At 37.6% G+C, this 23,425-nt stretch overlaps 1 protein-coding gene across 1 annotated transcript in view; it reads right to left on the bottom strand.

The window, feature by feature from the left end:
* Positions 1–23,425, bottom strand: part of LOC110899983 (casein kinase 1-like protein 10) — a 96,925-nt gene that overhangs the window by 62,959 nt on the left and 10,541 nt on the right. The gene's annotated exons all lie outside the window — the stretch shown is intronic.

Genomic DNA, 23,425 nt, shown 5'->3' on the forward strand with positions numbered 1-23,425 from the left:
AGTGATTCTGATTTTGGCGGATGTAAAATCGACGGCAAATCCACAACGGCTGGATGTCAGTTTTTAGGAAATCGCCTAGTCACATGGCAGTGCAAGAAGCAGACATGTGTAGCTACATCAACATGCGAAGCTGAATACATTGCTGCCTCAAGTTGTTGTTCACAAGTTCTTTGGATCCAACAACAATTGCGGGACTACGGTTTTGAATTCCTAACTACTCCTATATACGTTGATAATTCTGCTGCTTTAGATATCACTAAAAATCCTGTGCAGCATTCAAAGACCAAACACATCGAAATCAAATATCACTTCATACGTGATTGCTTTGAGAAAAGGCTAATCGATGTTGTTAAGGTCCACACCGATGATCAACGTGCCGACTTATTTACCAAAGCTTTTGACAAATCTAGATTTGACTTCTTATTATTGGTAAATGGCATTAAGGTCAAGCAAGAGTAAACCAACATCGGAAAATCATTCTTGTAAATATCTTTGTGTGTTTTTTTAAATTTATCTTAGTTTGTTGATTTTAGGGGGAGTAAATCCAAAAATCAGGGAAAATACAAAAACATCGAAAAATTTTAAAAACACAAAAACAATAGAAAAACAAAAATGAGTTTCCTGGCGAGCAAAAGAGAAAATGATAGTACATCAGTGGTCTATCCAAGCCTCTTTAAACCTTAAATGAAAAACGATAAGCAGCTCTATATAAGATGTATCGGTAGGCTCACAATCATTTTAAAGTGTGCAGGGTGATATAAATCTTAATCGACTGAAGACCAGGTGGGAACCATTCATTGGCATATGGTCTTAGTACCGAAATTTCGTTTGATAGATTGCCGAGGTTCTGAGATATTCGGTCTTTATGCTGCTTATCATCTGGGTATCATGGTTGTATCTTTTACCGAAAAATAACGGGGACGCAAGTCTAGATCTTCCATGATACTATACATACGTGTACATTTTACATACTGCATTCGACCTCAATAAGTGATAAACAATCACATGTCCAAATCAAATAAGTGATAAAATATCACATTTTTCCGGGTGTCAAGTTCGTCTCTCTGCTGTACGGAAGTACTGACCTGTTCACGGACTTGCACCTGTGCCCTCATGCATATGAAAATCAAGTTCCTCATCAATAAGTGATTATATCACATAGGACTTGTTTTCAAATCAAAATAAGTGAGTATCTCACAACTCTATACGGTCAAACAGATGATAATCGGTATACTCACCGGTAAGATGAACTCTCGTGCATACCTTGATACGGGAATGTGTCGTGATGTGGATGAACACCGGTCGGTAAGTATAAATCATACCTTAACGTATCCCCTCGCCATGATTACATCTGATAAGTTGAGCTTAAGTGGACAACAATACCGATAATTGTTATAGGATGCTTATCTTAATGTTAACTAACTGAACAACAAGAGTGTTTTGGCATGACCGTACACTGATATGATTCTCTTACCCTCGAAACTCGCAAAAAGAATGTTTGTATATATTTATTTTTATTTATTTACTGCTTAACTTTTATTGTTTTCTTTTAAAACAGTTTCGTCGTTTGGTGCGTATCAGCACGACATTAGCGGTGATGTCGTTTGATAACACTCAAAGGATTTTAAATTGTTGTCTTTTAATTTCAAAAATACCAAAAAGATTTTAGGTGTGTTTTAATATAAACTTTATAAAAGCCAAAAAGATTTTCTTTCTACTTTATTTTCGATCGTACGATGTTGGAGCTCAAGTCTTCGTTACCTGAAACCTGAACGAAAACCGAATTGACTAAATCTTCATAAACGGTCGAAATTTGCAAGTTTTGAAAGTTAAGACTAAAATTGACAAATTTATGAAACTTTCAAACTGTCGGACGGTGTTTGATTGTGACATGGTCATTCGTGTGTCATTTGTTTATACTATGTTCCAAGCGGTTGTTCTCATTATGCGTTTAGATTTCTTGCATGTGCAGATTCTAAAGGCTAGGAGAACATGGTCGATGACAAGCTTTGGAATGAAGACACGACGAGAAGGCGCTCAAAAGATGAAGATGATCGATTGCCGCTGGCCATCATCAACACCACAAGGATCCCACTTCATAAAGATAAAGTCTTTTCACGAGCATAACTCAAGGGGGAGCTTATGTTAAAGGGGAGTTTGTCAACACACTTCCTTCATGATACGGGTAGTTTGTTGATACACTCTCTGCTTTCAAGACGTGAAGACTTTGAAGATCCTCCGACATTGAAGACTTGAAAGGACATCAGAGTTTTGGTAACTCGAAGACCAAAGACCGTCGAAGTTCGAGACGAGTCTACAACTATAGAAGATAAAGACAAAGCTACAGCCAAGGGGGAGTTTGTTGGTGCACTTGTGTCTGTACTTTGTCTGTATTCGGTCTGTATATAAACGATGTCCAAAGTTAGTCTGTAAGTTGACCAAGTCAACTATCCTCCTAGTTTGACTTGGTCAATCTGTTTGTAATATGCTAGTCTGAATCGAAGGATAGCCTCGAAGGATACTGTTGATCCTTCGAGGTACTCGAAAGATATGCTTCGAATTGTTGGACCTCGAAGGATCATCCTTCGAGGTCATTGCTGATCATTCGAACATGTTGTTATCGATAGATGATCCTTCGGACCATCTATCGGATCCTTCGACCAAGACCTGCTGTGTATGGGTATATATACCCATGCAGTGTGTTGTATTTCAGTTAGTCACCAAGAGAGAGCACATCCGAGAGATAGAGAGGATACTCTGCTGAAAACACACACACATACACTTTGAGAGTTTGCAAACTGATTGTAAACATTGTGCTTGTAACCGGAACCTTCATACGTATTAATACAGTGGTGTTAATCGGTGAACTCTTGTGTGTTTGTTTCTATACTTGCTTCATCTCGGTTTGCTTACTAGCTTGGATTCCGCACTCGCTAGTAGGTTTGTATAACAAGGTTTAGGTTCGTAATCCTCCGCGAAAAGGGACCTACAATTAGTTATTTGAGTAATCATTAAGTGTAATATATAAAACTTTGTTATTAGATAATTGTTCAAACATATTTTGTTTTCTAATTGCTACAACATTTTTTTAAAGAAATTTTGACTTTTAAGGAAATATATTTTGTTTTCTAATTGCTACAAAAATTTTTTAAAGAAATTTTGACTTTTAAGGAAATATATTTTGTTTTCTAATTGCTACAACATTTTTTTAAAGAAATTGACTTTTAAGGAAATTTTTCACTACATATAAATATGATGAACAATCTTAGCCAACTCTAAACAATATGACCTGTTTTTAGTGAAAAACATAAAGTACTTCAATTTTGACATGAAACCTCTACAAATGCTATAATATAGGAACACTCATAAAATATCAAACACAATAAAAAGAAAAAAAAAAGAGTATGTTCATATTTTCAAATGTAATTCATAAAATACAGGCCGGTCTGACATAATTGCAGGTTGATTAGACATAGATACAAAAAGACAAATCCAGTTTCAATGATTCTTCAACATAAACATTTTGAGAGCATATGAACATTCACCCTGAAGTGAGATACAATCTCTTTCTTCAGGACTACAAGATCAAGGATCAATCTTTCAAGGGGTTTGTTGTAAATGAGAGACGATGGTTATTCATGAGGGTACCACAACGTAAAAACCGACTTCTTATTTCCTCTTGCCTATAGTTAGCAGTTCAAAGCTTCTTAGGGCGTCATCCCGACCACCTCTTGATGAGGGTACAGCCCGTGTGAAAGATGATGACTTGGACTCAAACCCGGGTTGAGAGTGGAGCCTTTGAGTGGTTGATATGCGACCGCTGCCTGAACCCAGCCGGTTTGACCGGTTCTCACTGGGCTCACCAGATGAGCTTGGTCTGCTGCTTGATACGACTGCTCTTTTTGAAGTACTACTGGTCCGTGTGATGAGAGCTCTATCTGAGTCACCTTGCTGAAAATAAATATAAATATAAAAAATCGAATTGTATGCATAAACCACCATCAAAACCTCCTTATGCAATATCACTTATGATAACTACACTATTTTCATCCAAAATTGATACAACTAACCTAGATCCTTCATCAGTCACAATTTAGAAGATTAACATACTTTTGGTTTTGTCCCTGTTCTCTTGTATGAAGTATACCATTTATGTAGGTAAATTTGATTAAACTAGTGGGTTACCTACCACCCATGCTCCGCAGCGGGTTCGAAACATAGATAAAAAAATAAGCAATTCACGAAAGTTAAACATATTATTAAAGTTGAGAAACAAAACATGTCATTATTAAAGTTGAGGGGTTAAAGTTGTTTATTATTAAAGTTGAGGGGCTAAAGTTATTTACTATTAAAGTTGAGGGGCTAAAATTGTTTAATATCAAAGTTGAGGGGCTAAAGTTGTTTATTATCAAAGTTGAGGGGCTAATGTTGTTTATTATCAATATTGAGGGGCTAAAGTTGTTTATTATTAAAGTTGAGGTACTAAACTTGTTTTAGTTAAGGGCTAAACATGGCATTACTGAAGTTGAGGGGCTAAAGTTGTTTATTATTAAAGTTGAGGTACTAAACTTGTTTTAGTTAAGGGGATAAACATGGCATTACTAAAGTTGAGGGGCTAAAGTTGTTTATTATTAAAGTTGAGGGACAAAAGTTGTTTTAGTTAAGAGACTAAGCATGTGAGTACCAAAGTTGAGGGGCTAAACAGACATTATTACAGTTGAGGGGCTAAAGTTGCTTGTTATAAAGTCGAGGGGCCAAAATTGGTTGATCTGAAAAAATAGCATGTTTATAATATATAAATATAATGTGGACACCCAATGCAAAGGATACTGGATACTACAGGTCAGAATTCCCACCAATTTGCTCACTAGTGAATTGATTTAGGTTGCGATTTATCTCAAACAAGTCAAGTAAATATAATAAGCGTAAAAAGAAAGGAGTTAGTCAAGCAGATCAAAAGTTACACATAGTCTATTTTTTAAAGCAAACCTGCCAAATTGTTTTATTCAACGAATAAGACTGTTATTGTAATAACCATAACTAACGCATAACATTTTTGTTAAAAATTTAAAATACAGAATTGTGTGCGAGTCAAACCTACCTAACCCGTTCCAACTCGTACTAAAATGACCCATTGTGAGCATTAGCATGTGGCTCACAAATTCTTTTTCTTGTGTAACTATAATATTGTACGAAAGATGTAAATGACAACTTATATGTATTTTACCAAAAGATCGATGACATGTCATCAGAGATAGTCGTGAATTAGGACAACTAACCATTTCTTTAGATGGTGTTGCGTGTTCTGAAGATCGGTGTCTTGAGTATTCTCCATGCAAACCAGTACGCCTAGCAAATGACTCCACTGTGCCTGAGAATCTATCTCTAACCTCGGGTTTCACTAAAACATATAAATATATAAATTATCACCAAAATTTCCACCCTACTTTGCCAATATACATACATACACACACACTCCTACAGACAGTTACACATGCACGTAAAAAGTAGAGTAGAAAATAAAGAGAAAAGCATACCTGGTGTTTTATCTGTTGGTATCATCGTCATCGGAAACCCAGGACCAATCGGAACGGATGGACTTGTGACCACAAACACAATCACTAACGAACAATCCACAACATTCACACGAGTTCATGATGATTATGAATTGAAACGAAACGATTTGCAGAATATATAAACTAACCGAATGTAAAACTAGATTGACACTTGAACTTTTGAATATGATAACTACTTGAAACACGTTCGAATACAAACTGATAACCGCCGATATGATAGGGAAGTTTGGCAGCGAATTTATAGGGATGAAGAGGTACGTCTCCAATAGTCACGTTGGTTCAAAGAGATGTGACGATTCAGAAATAACCGCCATTCGGTTATTTGGAGACACACCGGTTCGCTTATGGCCCAACTTCCGTATGCATACCCGGCTGCTAATGGATTGCATATTTACATAATCATTCGACCCATTCTGGTGGCCTACGGCCCAACTAAATACATAACATAAACTATTGTTTGACCCATAACTAAATAACATAAAACAAATAAACATAAAACAGGCCCGAGGCCCAAATACGTGACTCGGATGATTCTTGATTACCGAAACAATCTTCATTCTCCCCCTTAAGCAAGAAATATCCGAGCTCTTCGATCCGTTTACTCCTTGCGGTTGTTGGTGACTTCGATCTTCACCACCACGTCATCATCACTTGAATCTTCGATCCATCCGCAATTGCTCGAGCTCTCGGCCATTCCAACTTTCTCTCTTGCACGCTCCTTCTTGATGTAATCAAAGTACCATTCGGCCAACTCTAGATAGTAAACGTATGCAACCTTCATTTCATAGGCGTCGTCCTTGTCGTAACCATACTTCACCGATATCTCGCCCCATTTGTCTTTTGCCATTATTTCATCAAACCCACCGTTGTGCTTCACGATGCGGTGTAGTAGTATGAGGCTAACATCACGACCATCAATTAACTCCGGTGGCATTGCCTTCTCACAAACAATTCCAAGAAAGTTCGTGATGAACCAAACTAAGATTTCTTCAAACGGTGTGTCGAAGAATCTTGGGTGCTTCTTGATTTCTTCGTGTAGTGTGATTAGATCCCCTGGTTCAATGCAACTTTCCATGATTAACCCCCTTTCAACTACATCCTCCTCGAGTTGAGAGAGAGTTATTGCCCGTTCCCGAAGCATTTGCCTTGATTGGCGTGGATTATCCTTCTCGCCTTCGAGATAAATCATTAAAGCTTTCTTTGCCTTTTTCGAGTACACGACTTTCCTTGCACTTGGGCGTTCGTCATACACTTTCTTTTTATTTTTTGACTTTTCAAATTCCCGCTCATAGTAATCGCCTAAACATTCTTGAAACTTTTCTTTTTCTTCCTTGTACCCATTGTCGACCCCAAGATTATCATAAAAAGCGTCAAGATAATCTTGTTCCAAGTCGGTTTCCGACTTGTCTTCGTAAATATCAAAACCCTTTGATCGACAACCGAACATCTTCTTCAATACGCACTTTTCACCCATAGTAACCGTCTCGATTCCTTGAAACAGGAGTTGTTCCAAACTTAGAACATTCCTGTCAAGTTTTGGTGCGTAACTAACACACGGAATTATCTTATCCTTGCCGTCCACCGGCACCCTTACTTCACCAATTCCATGAACAAACGAAACATCCTTCTTGCTTTCATTCGTCACAACCCCGAAGTGTCTTTTAAAACACTTGAACAAACTACGATTTCCCGTCATGTGCGTCTTAAACGTGGGATCCACAACCCAGATTGAATCCCATTTACCCCCGCAAGTATCCTTTACAATATAATCATTCTCGACTGGTAAAGGTGATAGTATAATATACTTACTAGGGCAAATTGACGCTATGTGGCCAAACTTCTTGCACTTGAAACACCGAACCCCCGGTTTTCTTGGCCTACCCACTGATGCGTTAGGTTTCTTCCCGTTCTTCTTCGTGAAACCCCCTCTGAATACTTTCTTTGGAAACTTTTTCATTGGTGATACCCCGGTCCGCATGGTTGGCTTCCCCTGCGCGTACTCATCCGCTTCCGCCGCCCGGCCGCACTCTCCACTACGAACAAACACATCATCACCGAAATCGGTCATAACCGATTTCCCCTTGTTTCCACCGATTCGGTTCTCTCCTTGATCACAATTCCTTCCGGTTCCTGTTAAACCTTTGGCTCTGATACCAATGTTGGTATCATCGTCATCGGAAACCCAGGACCAATCGGAACGGATGGACTTGTGACCACAAACACAATCACTAACGAACAATCCACAACATTCACACGAGTTCATGATGATTATGAATTGAAACGAAACGATTTGCAGAATATATAAACTAACCGAATGTAAAACTAGATTGACACTCGAACTTTTGAATATGATAACTACTTGAAACACGTTCGAATACAAACTGATAACCGCCGATATGATAGGGAAGTTTGGCAGCGAATTTATAGGGATGAAGAGGTACGTCTCCAATAGTCACGTTGGTTCAAAGAGATGTGACGATTCAGAAATAACCGCCATTCGGTTATTTGGAGACACACCGGTTCGCTTATGGCCCAACTTCCGTATGCATACCCGGCTGCTAATGGACTGCATATTTACATAATCATTCGACCCATTCTGGTGGCCTACGACCCAACTAAATACATAACATAAACTATTGTTTGACCCATAACTAAATAACATAAAACAAATAAACATAAAACAGGCCCGAGGCCCAAATACGTGACTCGGATGATTCTTGATTACCGAAACAATCTTCATTATCCACTCTTTCTGCTGAAGGCCCGGGATTCAGTGGTAACTTGCCAACCGTCTGATTTTGTAGTAAATGTTTATAATTAGAGGAAGCAAATCCTAAAAGAAAAATAGAAAGTATGTAAGAGCGGAATAAATACTTACCCGCCCTCTAGAACTGGAACCTGAACCAACTTGGGGATACTTCAAAACGGTCCAGTCAAACACATAGTCAAACTGATAACCTGAAACACAAACACAGCACATAAATCTATTTCAAAAGAATATAAAAGATAACAATGGTAATGGTGGTGACATTACTGACATCCACTGTTAGTAGCGAGCATAGCGTCCGCTATAGAGTTTAGCGTAGCAATGCGTCAATAGGCCGCAATCTGATTTTGGCGCATCCATAGCATAGTTATCGATAGCGAATAGCGACAACGTACCTATATGCTACGTAGCGATAGCGATGAAATACCCGACCGCCCGCTATTTCGTTTTTAGCGATAAGATAGTGAAAAATTTAAGAAATAAAAAATAGCTATCTATATAATTTTTTTATATATATAATGTTAATTTTATACCTTTTTATGTATAAATTTATAAGTTTAAGGACCAAATGTAAGCTAGTGAAAATAGAGGGGTTAAAATGTTAAAATACACAAAGTAAATTTACACTTTTTTATGTATATTTTAGAAGTTTTAGGGACTAAATGTAACTTAATAAAAGATTGAGGGGTTAAAAGATAAAATCCATAAACTTATTTAACCCTAAAAAGGCTCAAATGCAACAAAAACGCAGCCGCTCTTCTTCTTCCTAGTTTCCAGCAAATTCCCGGCAGAAATTGCAGGTTTCCGGCCGGAATTCGTCGTCGGAATCCGCTATAATCACGCTATGGAGTCACTACTGAAGAGATTGCGAGACATGTGCGCTTACCTACGAAGCGCGCGATAGCGAGCGCTATCTTCGCTATCAATAACTATGATCCATAGCGTGAAAATAGCAGGATTATAGGCTTTTTTTAATACAAATAGCGATAAAATATACTTGTAAAATAGCGGGATTTTAGTTTGTTATAAATATAGTAATATACTAATAAATACAAAACAGCGTATTTTGATAAAAGACAAATATTTCTAAAATTTTCTTCTAGTGTATTGCTAAACATAAAATAGCGCCTGCTATTTCATTGCTAACGCTATGTAGCGTATCGATAGCTGTTGCTATCGTTTGCTATTCGCTATTAACAACTATGGTGTCATCATATAAATGAGGAAGAAAAGAAAAACAAAACTATATAAAACATATTCAGGTTTTCACCTTCTCGAATGAACAGGTCCCGGAAAAGCCTTTTCAGGTATGAATAATCTGGTTTGTCATCAAACCGCAATGATCGACAATAATGAAAATACGATGTGAATTCAGTTGGATAAGACTTGCAAAGCACCTGCAGATTTTGTTCATTTAGAAATCACTTTATTAAGACGTTAACAATAAACTCATGTCATTTAGTTATAACAACGAACTGCTTATAATGTTAGATCTTAAGAATACCTCTATAGGAGTAAGCATTTTCTTTTCACTAATTTTATCATATTTTTGCTTCTTAGTCACTACAAGAAAGGGATGCTTTTAGCGGCGACACCATTAGCGGCGACGGTCCTTGTGTCGCCGCTATTGGTCGATCCGTGTGACACAACCTGAGACCAAACCCCAGCCGTTGATCAAAATCCTGATCTAACGGTTGGGGACTTTAAAGGCAATACCGGCGACAAAAAGTAGGTTATTAGCGGCGACAGCTGTCTCCGCTAAAAGTCTGTGTCCCACATTAAACCCTAGCCACAAAAATCTTATCCTGATTAACCCAATAGCGGCGACGATAGGATCAATACCGGCGACATAGCGTCTCCGCTAAAAGTCGAAACGTAAAAACACTTTATCAGCGACTTTCCCTCTTTCTTCTTCACTTTCCCCCCAAATTTCTTCCTTCCACCGCCGGTTCTTCCCGAATTTTGGCCCACTCGGTTAGTTTAACATGTTTATGCTACATTTCTTCTCTACATTTGTTACATACGCGTTATAGGCTTTAATTTTTGCTATTTTTTGTGTATTTTTGTGTTTGTGGAAGAAACTCCGGTCACCGCCATCTCTTCTCCGGCCACCACCATCTCTTCTCCGGTCACCACCTCAAAAACCGGTTAGTTTTTTTTTATTTTTATTTTTTATTTTTTTAAGTTTAGAAATTCTATAATTTTTAGTTTTGTTATGTATATTGTGTATGTTAGTATGTATGTTTGTATGTTGGTATGATTGTTATGTAAATTGTTTTTTTTTATTTTTTATTTTTTTTTTGTTTTAAGTTTAGAAATTCTATAATTTTTAGTTTTGTTATGTAAATTGTGTATGTTAGGTGTATTTGAAAAATGTGTATGTAAATTGTATAATGGTTAGTTTTTTTTTTAAAGTTTAGAAATTCTATAATTTTTAGTTTTGGTATGTAAATTGTGTATGTTAGTTTGTATGTTTGTATGATTGTTAGTATGTAAAGTGTATGAATGAATGTATGTAAGTTTGTATAATTGTTAGTATGTAAATTGTATAATGTAGGTGTATTTGAAAAATGTGTATGTAAATTGTATAATGGTTAGTTTTTTTTTTAAAGTTTAGAAAATGTATAATTTTTAGTTTAGTATGTTAGTATGTATGTTTGTATTATTGTTAGTATGTAAATTGTATAATTTTTAGTTTAAGTTGTAAGTGGGTATGTAAGTGTATGAATGAATGTATGTATGTTTGTATAATTGTTAGTATGTTTACATTGTATAATGTAGGTGTATTTGAAAAATGTGTATGTAAATTGTATAATGGTTCGTTTTTTTTTTAAGTTTAGAAATTGTATAATTTTTAGTTTAGGTATGTAAATTGTGTATGTTAGTATGTATGAAATCATCATTTCAAACATAACGAGCTAAGAAAACACCCAATCGAAATTGAAATCATGATTTAAAACATAACATTCCGCCCAAAATTTAAAACAATCATTAAGAACATAACAAGCTTAAATTAATCATTTTAAACATAGCGAGCTTAGAAATACCCGCCCGAAATTGATTTAGAAATTAATTTCGGGTTGTCCCCGTTTATCTTGGGACTGCTTTTTGAATACTTTATCTCATTTAGGATGTGAATGTGTATTACATGATTGTTTGTTTAAGAAGGATTCGGTTATCATTTTCTCTTTGCTCCTCGGGTATATATATCATTACATATATACTTGGGAGCTAAGAGGAAATGCTGCCGAATTTTTCTTAAACAAACAATCATGTAATACACATTCACATGTGAGATAAAGTGTTCAAAAAGTGGGTTTAGCAGCCTACCCTTGTCTTGTTAATCCTAAATTAGATTTTCTTTCAGTTGCATAATGCCTATCGATAAAAGTTGGATTGATTCCCCACGTCATTCACCTCACTACAAGCAAGGACTCGAGTCATTTATCGAGATGTGTGAAAGAGTGATAAAAAACCACGATGAAGTTAGATGTCCGTGTACCCAATGTAAAAATTCCGGCTTAATAACTATGGCAGAAATGAAATACCATTTGCGTATTAACAAATTTTGGAAGGAATACACTTCGTGGACCTATCACAGGGACACGACTCCAATTGCACAAGTAAACGATGTTGCGCCACAAGACGGTATGGTAAACGTTATTGAAGACATTAGGGGGGAGCGTATGGAAGAAGATACATACCTTAACCAAGAGAACTCGAATGGAGATAGTAGCGGTGTTGTTGATGATTTTGAAGACCTGATAAAGGAAGCTGAAACAGAATTATATCCTGGTTGTACTAAGTTTTCTTCTATCGACTTTTTAGCAAAACTTTTGAATATAAAGGATACGTACCATTTTCAAAATGAAGGAGTAGATCGACTCCTCTCGTTGTTGCGAGAGTCAATGCCAGAAGGCAACAAGATTCCCCCTTCGTATTATGTAGCTAAGAAGACATTTAAGAAGATTGGTTTGGCATATGAGATGATAGATGTGTGCACAAATGATTGTGCTCTCTTTTGGAAAGAAAACGAGTCCTTGCAAAATTGTCCCGTTTGTAATGAGAGTCGATGGGTCGATAAAGACACAAAAGGCACGAAGGTGGCTTGTAAGGTGTTACGATACTTTCCTTTGACGCCTAGACTACGACGTTTGTATTGTTCAAGGCACACAGCGAAAGATATGATATGGCATAGTACCGGACGATCGGAAGATGGGACTATGCGTCATCCAGTTGATGGATCTGCATGGCAAGACTTTGATAAAAAGTACCCAAACTTCGCGATGGAGCCACGAAATGTTCGCTTAGGGCTTGCAGCTGACGGTTTTAATCCCTTTAACAATGGTAGTGGATCCTCGACTCATAGCACGTGGCCGGTTATACTCACCACATATAATCTGCCTCCCTGGCTATGCATGCGAGAGTCCACATTCATGTTGACCTTGTTGATTCCTGGCCCTAAATCACCGGGGAAAGACATGGACGTTTTCCTTAGACCGTTAGTGGATGAGCTTAAGCAATTGTGGCAGACATGTGTACGTACTAAAGACGCAGCAACAAACACATACTTCACAATGAAGGCGGCGTTGTTATGGACCATAAATGACTTTCCAGCCCGTAGTAGCCTATCAGGTTGGAGCGGACAAGGCTACATGGCATGCCCAACTTGTAACCAAGACACTCCTTCAATACGTGTAACTGGTAAATGTGCTTATGTTGGCCATCGCCGGTTCTTAGATGCCAACCATCCTTGGAGAACAAGTCTCGACTTTAACGGGAGACCCGAGACACGAGACCCTCCGAGACAGTTTAGCCCAGCTGACATAGAAGCTCAACTAGGTCGTTTAATTAATCGTCTACCAGGCAAGCATCCAGATTTTGGAGGTAGGAGGATAACCCGGTCAGATTTCGAGTTGAACTGGTCCAAAAGAAGCATATTTTTTGACCTTGAGTATTGGTCTTCTCTGCAGCTGAAACATAACTTAGATGTAATGCATATAGAGAAAAATGTGTGCGACAGCTTGCTCGGTACTCTTCTGATGAACGATAAGAGCAAAGACACGCCAAATGCGCGGTCTGACTTGGAAAAACTAAACATTCGACCGTCACAATGGCTGAAACAATCGGGTGGCAAGTTCTTAAGTCCCCACCCAAAGTACTCATTCAAGTCCGATGATCGAAAACTTTTTTGTCAGTTTATAAAAAATGTTAAATTACCAGATGGGTTTGGATCGAATATCAGTAAGAGGGTGACAGATAACAATGCTAACATTACCGGGTTGAAATCTCATGACTGTCATATCCTCATGCAACGTTTGATACCGATTGGGGTTAGAGGGCTTTTGACTAAAGATACATCTACACCAATAGTAGACCTTTGTATGTTCTTTAAGCAACTTTGCTCTAGAACACTATCGGTGGATGATATGAAGAAAGCAAAGGATGACATTGTTACCATCTTATGCAAGTTAGAGATGATCTATCCACCTGCGTTTTTTGACATTATGGTTCATTTACTTGTGCATTTACCTGATGAAGCGATTGCGGGAGGTCCAGTAGCTTTTAGATGGATGTATCCATTTGAAAGGTACATGAAAAAACTAAAGAACTATGTTAAAAACCCGGCAAGGCCTGAAGGTTGTATAGCTGAATGTTATGTGTTTGAAGAAGCTCTAACATTTTGTTCAATGTACCTTAAAGATGTTCAGACTAAGTTCAATCGCCCAGATAGAAACGATGATAACTACACTATTTTCATCCAAAATTGATACAACTAACCTAGATCCTTCATCAGTCACAATTTAGAAGATTAACATACTTTTGGTTTTGTCCCTGTTCTCTTGTATGAAGTATACCATTTATGTAGGTAAATTTGATTAAACTAGTGGGTTACCTACCACCCATGCTCCGCAGCGGGTTCGAAACATAGATAAAAAAATAAGCAATTCACGAAAGTTAAACATATTATTAAAGTTGAGAAACAAAACATGTCATTATTAAAGTTGAGGGGTTAAAGTTGTTTATTATTAAAGTTGAGGGGCTAAAGTTATTTACTATTAAAGTTGAGGGGCTAAAATTGTTTAATATCAAAGTTGAGGGGCTAAAGTTGTTTATTATCAAAGTTGAGGGGCTAATGTTGTTTATTATCAATATTGAGGGGCTAAAGTTGTTTATTATTAAAGTTGAGGTACTAAACTTGTTTTAGTTAAGGGCTAAACATGGCATTACTGAAGTTGAGGGGCTAAAGTTGTTTATTATTAAAGTTGAGGTACTAAACTTGTTTTAGTTAAGGGGATAAACATGGCATTACTAAAGTTGAGGGGCTAAAGTTGTTTATTATTAAAGTTGAGGGACAAAAGTTGTTTTAGTTAAGAGACTAAGCATGTGAGTACCAAAGTTGAGGGGCTAAACAGACATTATTACAGTTGAGGGGCTAAAGTTGCTTGTTATAAAGTCGAGGGGCCAAAATTGGTTGATCTGAAAAAATAGCATGTTTATAATATATAAATATAATGTGGACACCCAATGCAAAGGATACTGGATACTACAGGTCAGAATTCCCACCAATTTGCTCACTAGTGAATTGATTTAGGTTGCGATTTATCTCAAACAAGTCAAGTAAATATAATAAGCGTAAAAAGAAAGGAGTTAGTCAAGCAGATCAAAAGTTACACATAGTCTATTTTTTAAAGCAAACCTGCCAAATTGTTTTATTCAACGAATAAGACTGTTATTGTAATAACCATAACTAACGCATAACATTTTTGTTAAAAATTTAAAATACAGAATTGTGTGCGAGTCAAACCTACCTAACCCGTTCCAACTCGTACTAAAATGACCCATTGTGAGCATTAGCATGTGGCTCACAAATTCTTTTTCTTGTGTAACTATAATATTGTACGAAAGATGTAAATGACAACTTATATGTATTTTACCAAAAGATCGATGACATGTCATCAGAGATAGTCGTGAATTAGGACAACTAACCATTTCTTTAGATGGTGTTGCGTGTTCTGAAGATCGGTGTCTTGAGTATTCTCCATGCAAACCAGTACGCCTAGCAAATGACTCCACTGTGCCTGAGAATCTATCTCTAACCTCGGGTTTCACTAAAACATATAAATATATAAATTATCACCAAAATTTCCACCCTACTTTGCCAATATACATACATACACACACACTCCTACAGACAGTTACACATGCACGTAAAAAGTAGAGTAGAAAATAAAGAGAAAAGCATACCTGGTGTTTTATCTGTTGGTATCATCGTCATCGGAAACCCAGGACCAATCGGAACGGATGGACTTGTGACCACAAACACAATCACTAACGAACAATCCACAACATTCACACGAGTTCATGATGATTATGAATTGAAACGAAACGATTTGCAGAATATATAAACTAACCGAATGTAAAACTAGATTGACACTTGAACTTTTGAATATGATAACTACTTGAAACACGTTCGAATACAAACTGATAACCGCCGATATGATAGGGAAGTTTGGCAGCGAATTTATAGGGATGAAGAGGTACGTCTCCAATAGTCACGTTGGTTCAAAGAGATGTGACGATTCAGAAATAACCGCCATTCGGTTATTTGGAGACACACCGGTTCGCTTATGGCCCAACTTCCGTATGCATACCCGGCTGCTAATGGATTGCATATTTACATAATCATTCGACCCATTCTGGTGGCCTACGGCCCAACTAAATACATAACATAAACTATTGTTTGACCCATAACTAAATAACATAAAACAAATAAACATAAAACAGGCCCGAGGCCCAAATACGTGACTCGGATGATTCTTGATTACCGAAACAATCTTCATTCTCCCCCTTAAGCAAGAAATATCCGAGCTCTTCGATCCGTTTACTCCTTGCGGTTGTTGGTGACTTCGATCTTCACCACCACGTCATCATCACTTGAATCTTCGATCCATCCGCAATTGCTCGAGCTCTCGGCCATTCCAACTTTCTCTCTTGCACGCTCCTTCTTGATGTAATCAAAGTACCATTCGGCCAACTCTAGATAGTAAACGTATGCAACCTTCATTTCATAGGCGTCGTCCTTGTCGTAACCATACTTCACCGATATCTCGCCCCATTTGTCTTTTGCCATTATTTCATCAAACCCACCGTTGTGCTTCACGATGCGGTGTAGTAGTATGAGGCTAACATCACGACCATCAATTAACTCCGGTGGCATTGCCTTCTCACAAACAATTCCAAGAAAGTTCGTGATGAACCAAACTAAGATTTCTTCAAACGGTGTGTCGAAGAATCTTGGGTGCTTCTTGATTTCTTCGTGTAGTGTGATTAGATCCCCTGGTTCAATGCAACTTTCCATGATTAACCCCCTTTCAACTACATCCTCCTCGAGTTGAGAGAGAGTTATTGCCCGTTCCCGAAGCATTTGCCTTGATTGGCGTGGATTATCCTTCTCGCCTTCGAGATAAATCATTAAAGCTTTCTTTGCCTTTTTCGAGTACACGACTTTCCTTGCACTTGGGCGTTCGTCATACACTTTCTTTTTATTTTTTGACTTTTCAAATTCCCGCTCATAGTAATCGCCTAAACATTCTTGAAACTTTTCTTTTTCTTCCTTGTACCCATTGTCGACCCCAAGATTATCATAAAAAGCGTCAAGATAATCTTGTTCCAAGTCGGTTTCCGACTTGTCTTCGTAAATATCAAAACCCTTTGATCGACAACCGAACATCTTCTTCAATACGCACTTTTCACCCATAGTAACCGTCTCGATTCCTTGAAACAGGAGTTGTTCCAAACTTAGAACATTCCTGTCAAGTTTTGGTGCGTAACTAACACACGGAATTATCTTATCCTTGCCGTCCACCGGCACCCTTACTTCACCAATTCCATGAACAAACGAAACATCCTTCTTGCTTTCATTCGTCACAACCCCGAAGTGTCTTTTAAAACACTTGAACAAACTACGATTTCCCGTCATGTGCGTCTTAAACGTGGGATCCACAACCCAGATTGAATCCCATTTACCCCCGCAAGTATCCTTTACAATATAATCATTCTCGACTGGTAAAGGTGATAGTATAATATACTTACTAGGGCAAATTGACGCTATGTGGCCAAACTTCTTGCACTTGAAACACCGAACCCCCGGTTTTCTTGGCCTACCCACTGATGCGTTAGGTTTCTTCCCGTTCTTCTTCGTGAAACCCCCTCTGAATACTTTCTTTGGAAACTTTTTCATTGGTGATACCCCGGTCCGCATGGTTGGCTTCCCCTGCGCGTACTCATCCGCTTCCGCCGCCCGGCCGCACTCTCCACTACGAACAAACACATCATCACCGAAATCGGTCATAACCGATTTCCCCTTGTTTCCACCGATTCGGTTCTCTCCTTGATCACAATTCCTTCCGGTTCCTGTTAAACCTTTGGCTCTGATACCAATGTTGGTATCATCGTCATCGGAAACCCAGGACCAATCGGAACGGATGGACTTGTGACCACAAACACAATCACTAACGAACAATCCACAACATTCACACGAGTTCATGATGATTATGAATTGAAACGAAACGATTTGCAGAATATATAAACTAACCGAATGTAAAACTAGATTGACACTCGAACTTTTGAATATGATAACTACTTGAAACACGTTCGAATACAAACTGATAACCGCCGATATGATAGGGAAGTTTGGCAGCGAATTTATAGGGATGAAGAGGTACGTCTCCAATAGTCACGTTGGTTCAAAGAGATGTGACGATTCAGAAATAACCGCCATTCGGTTATTTGGAGACACACCGGTTCGCTTATGGCCCAACTTCCGTATGCATACCCGGCTGCTAATGGACTGCATATTTACATAATCATTCGACCCATTCTGGTGGCCTACGGCCCAACTAAATACATAACATAAACTATTGTTTGACCCATAACTAAATAACATAAAACAAATAAACATAAAACAGGCCCGAGGCCCAAATACGTGACTCGGATGATTCTTGATTACCGAAACAATCTTCATTATCCACTCTTTCTGCTGAAGGCCCGGGATTCAGTGGTAACTTGCCAACCGTCTGATTTTGTAGTAAATGTTTATAATTAGAGGAAGCAAATCCTAAAAGAAAAATAGAAAGTATGTAAGAGCGGAATAAATACTTACCCGCCCTCTAGAACTGGAACCTGAACCAACTTGGGGATACTTCAAAACGGTCCAGTCAAACACATAGTCAAACTGATAACCTGAAACACAAACACAGCACATAAATCTATTTCAAAAGAATATAAAAGATAACAATGGTAATGGTGGTGACATTACTGACATCCACTGTTAGTAGCGAGCATAGCGTCCGCTATAGAGTTTAGCGTAGCAATGCGTCAATAGGCCGCAATCTGATTTTGGCGCATCCATAGCATAGTTATCGATAGCGAATAGCGACAACGTACCTATATGCTACGTAGCGATAGCGATGAAATACCCGACCGCCCGCTATTTCGTTTTTAGCGATAAGATAGTGAAAAATTTAAGAAATAAAAAATAGCTATCTATATAATTTTTTTATATATATAATGTTAATTTTATACCTTTTTATGTATAAATTTATAAGTTTAAGGACCAAATGTAAGCTAGTGAAAATAGAGGGGTTAAAATGTTAAAATACACAAAGTAAATTTACACTTTTTTATGTATATTTTAGAAGTTTTAGGGACTAAATGTAACTTAATAAAAGATTGAGGGGTTAAAAGATAAAATCCATAAACTTATTTAACCCTAAAAAGGCTCAAATGCAACAAAAACGCAGCCGCTCTTCTTCTTCCTAGTTTCCAGCAAATTCCCGGCAGAAATTGCAGGTTTCCGGCCGGAATTCGTCGTCGGAATCCGCTATAATCACGCTATGGAGTCACTACTGAAGAGATTGCGAGACATGTGCGCTTACCTACGAAGCGCGCGATAGCGAGCGCTATCTTCGCTATCAATAACTATGATCCATAGCGTGAAAATAGCAGGATTATAGGCTTTTTTTAATACAAATAGCGATAAAATATACTTGTAAAATAGCGGGATTTTAGTTTGTTATAAATATAGTAATATACTAATAAATACAAAACAGCGTATTTTGATAAAAGACAAATATTTCTAAAATTTTCTTCTAGTGTATTGCTAAACATAAAATAGCGCCTGCTATTTCATTGCTAACGCTATGTAGCGTATCGATAGCTGTTGCTATCGTTTGCTATTCGCTATTAACAACTATGGTGTCATCATATAAATGAGGAAGAAAAGAAAAACAAAACTATATAAAACATATTCAGGTTTTCACCTTCTCGAATGAACAGGTCCCGGAAAAGCCTTTTCAGGTATGAATAATCTGGTTTGTCATCAAACCGCAATGATCGACAATAATGAAAATACGATGTGAATTCAGTTGGATAAGACTTGCAAAGCACCTGCAGATTTTGTTCATTTAGAAATCACTTTATTAAGACGTTAACAATAAACTCATGTCATTTAGTTATAACAACGAACTGCTTATAATGTTAGATCTTAAGAATACCTCTATAGGAGTAAGCATTTTCTTTTCACTAATTTTATCATATTTTTGCTTCTTAGTCACTACAAGAAAGGGATGCTTTTAGCGGCGACACCATTAGCGGCGACGGTCCTTGTGTCGCCGCTATTGGTCGATCCGTGTGACACAACCTGAGACCAAACCCCAGCCGTTGATCAAAATCCTGATCTAACGGTTGGGGACTTTAAAGGCAATACCGGCGACAAAAAGTAGGTTATTAGCGGCGACAGCTGTCTCCGCTAAAAGTCTGTGTCCCACATTAAACCCTAGCCACAAAAATCTTATCCTGATTAACCCAATAGCGGCGACGATAGGATCAATACCGGCGACATAGCGTCTCCGCTAAAAGTCGAAACGTAAAAACACTTTATCAGCGACTTTCCCTCTTTCTTCTTCACTTTCCCCCCAAATTTCTTCCTTCCACCGCCGGTTCTTCCCGAATTTTGGCCCACTCGGTTAGTTTAACATGTTTATGCTACATTTCTTCTCTACATTTGTTACATACGCGTTATAGGCTTTAATTTTTGCTATTTTTTGTGTATTTTTGTGTTTGTGGAAGAAACTCCGGTCACCGCCATCTCTTCTCCGGCCACCACCATCTCTTCTCCGGTCACCACCTCAAAAACCGGTTAGTTTTTTTTTATTTTTTATTTTTTATTTTTTTAAGTTTAGAAATTCTATAATTTTTAGTTTTGTTATGTATATTGTGTATGTTAGTATGTATGTTTGTATGTTGGTATGATTGTTATGTAAATTGTTTTTTTTTATTTTTTATTTTTTTTTGTTTTAAGTTTAGAAATTCTATAATTTTTAGTTTTGTTATGTAAATTGTGTATGTTAGGTGTATTTGAAAAATGTGTATGTAAATTGTATAATGGTTAGTTTTTTTTTTAAAGTTTAGAAATTCTATAATTTTTAGTTTTGGTATGTAAATTGTGTATGTTAGTTTGTATGTTTGTATGATTGTTAGTATGTAAAGTGTATGAATGAATGTATGTAAGTTTGTATAATTGTTAGTATGTAAATTGTATAATGTAGGTGTATTTGAAAAATGTGTATGTAAATTGTATAATGGTTAGTTTTTTTTTTAAGTTTAGAAAATGTATAATTTTTAGTTTAGTATGTTAGTATGTATGTTTGTATTATTGTTAGTATGTAAATTGTATAATTTTTAGTTTAAGTTGTAAGTGGGTATGTAAGTGTATGAATGAATGTATGTATGTTTGTATAATTGTTAGTATGTTTACATTGTATAATGTAGGTGTATTTGAAAAATGTGTATGTAAATTGTATAATGGTTCGTTTTTTTTTAAGTTTAGAAATTGTATAATTTTTAGTTTAGGTATGTAAATTGTGTATGTTAGTATGTATGAAATCATCATTTCAAACATAACGAGCTAAGAAAACACCCAATCGAAATTGAAATCATGATTTAAAACATAACATTCCGCCCAAAATTTAAAACAATCATTAAGAACATAACAAGCTTAAATTAATCATTTTAAACATAGCGAGCTTAGAAATACCCGCCCGAAATTGATTTAGAAATTAATTTCGGGTTGTCCCCGTTTATCTTGGGACTGCTTTTTGAATACTTTATCTCATTTAGGATGTGAATGTGTATTACATGATTGTTTGTTTAAGAAGGATTCGGTTATCATTTTCTCTTTGCTCCTCGGGTATATATATCATTACATATATACTTGGGAGCTAAGAGGAAATGCTGCCGAATTTTTCTTAAACAAACAATCATGTAATACACATTCACATGTGAGATAAAGTGTTCAAAAAGTGGGTTTAGCAGCCTACCCTTGTCTTGTTAATCCTAAATTAGATTTTCTTTCAGTTGCATAATGCCTATCGATAAAAGTTGGATTGATTCCCCACGTCATTCACCTCACTACAAGCAAGGACTCGAGTCATTTATCGAGATGTGTGAAAGAGTGATAAAAAACCACGATGAAGTTAGATGTCCGTGTACCCAATGTAAAAATTCCGGCTTAATAACTATGGCAGAAATGAAATACCATTTGCGTATTAACAAATTTTGGAAGGAATACACTTCGTGGACCTATCACAGGGACACGACTCCAATTGCACAAGTAAACGATGTTGCGCCACAAGACGGTATGGTAAACGTTATTGAAGACATTAGGGGGGAGCGTATGGAAGAAGATACATACCTTAACCAAGAGAACTCGAATGGAGATAGTAGCGGTGTTGTTGATGATTTTGAAGACCTGATAAAGGAAGCTGAAACAGAATTATATCCTGGTTGTACTAAGTTTTCTTCTATCGACTTTTTAGCAAAACTTTTGAATATAAAGGATACGTACCATTTTCAAAATGAAGGAGTAGATCGACTCCTCTCGTTGTTGCGAGAGTCAATGCCAGAAGGCAACAAGATTCCCCCTTCGTATTATGTAGCTAAGAAGACATTTAAGAAGATTGGTTTGGCATATGAGATGATAGATGTGTGCACAAATGATTGTGCTCTCTTTTGGAAAGAAAACGAGTCCTTGCAAAATTGTCCCGTTTGTAATGAGAGTCGATGGGTCGATAAAGACACAAAAGGCACGAAGGTGGCTTGTAAGGTGTTACGATACTTTCCTTTGACGCCTAGACTACGACGTTTGTATTGTTCAAGGCACACAGCGAAAGATATGATATGGCATAGTACCGGACGATCGGAAGATGGGACTATGCGTCATCCAGTTGATGGATCTGCATGGCAAGACTTTGATAAAAAGTACCCAAACTTCGCGATGGAGCCACGAAATGTTCGCTTAGGGCTTGCAGCTGACGGTTTTAATCCCTTTAACAATGGTAGTGGATCCTCGACTCATAGCACGTGGCCGGTTATACTCACCACATATAATCTGCCTCCCTGGCTATGCATGCGAGAGTCCACATTCATGTTGACCTTGTTGATTCCTGGCCCTAAATCACCGGGGAAAGACATGGACGTTTTCCTTAGACCGTTAGTGGATGAGCTTAAGCAATTGTGGCAGACATGTGTACGTACTAAAGACGCAGCAACAAACACATACTTCACAATGAAGGCGGCGTTGTTATGGACCATAAATGACTTTCCAGCCCGTAGTAGCCTATCAGGTTGGAGCGGACAAGGCTACATGGCATGCCCAACTTGTAACCAAGACACTCCTTCAATACGTGTAACTGGTAAATGTGCTTATGTTGGCCATCGCCGGTTCTTAGATGCCAACCATCCTTGGAGAACAAGTCTCGACTTTAACGGGAGACCCGAGACACGAGACCCTCCGAGACAGTTTAGCCCAGCTGACATAGAAGCTCAACTAGGTCGTTTAATTAATCGTCTACCAGGCAAGCATCCAGATTTTGGAGGTAGGAGGATAACCCGGTCAGATTTCGAGTTGAACTGGTCCAAAAGAAGCATATTTTTTGACCTTGAGTATTGGTCTTCTCTGCAGCTGAAACATAACTTAGATGTAATGCATATAGAGAAAAATGTGTGCGACAGCTTGCTC

Source organism: Helianthus annuus, chromosome 13 (assembly GCF_002127325.2).
Source record: "Helianthus annuus cultivar XRQ/B chromosome 13, HanXRQr2.0-SUNRISE, whole genome shotgun sequence".
Taxonomy (NCBI): Eukaryota; Viridiplantae; Streptophyta; class Magnoliopsida; order Asterales; family Asteraceae; genus Helianthus; species Helianthus annuus.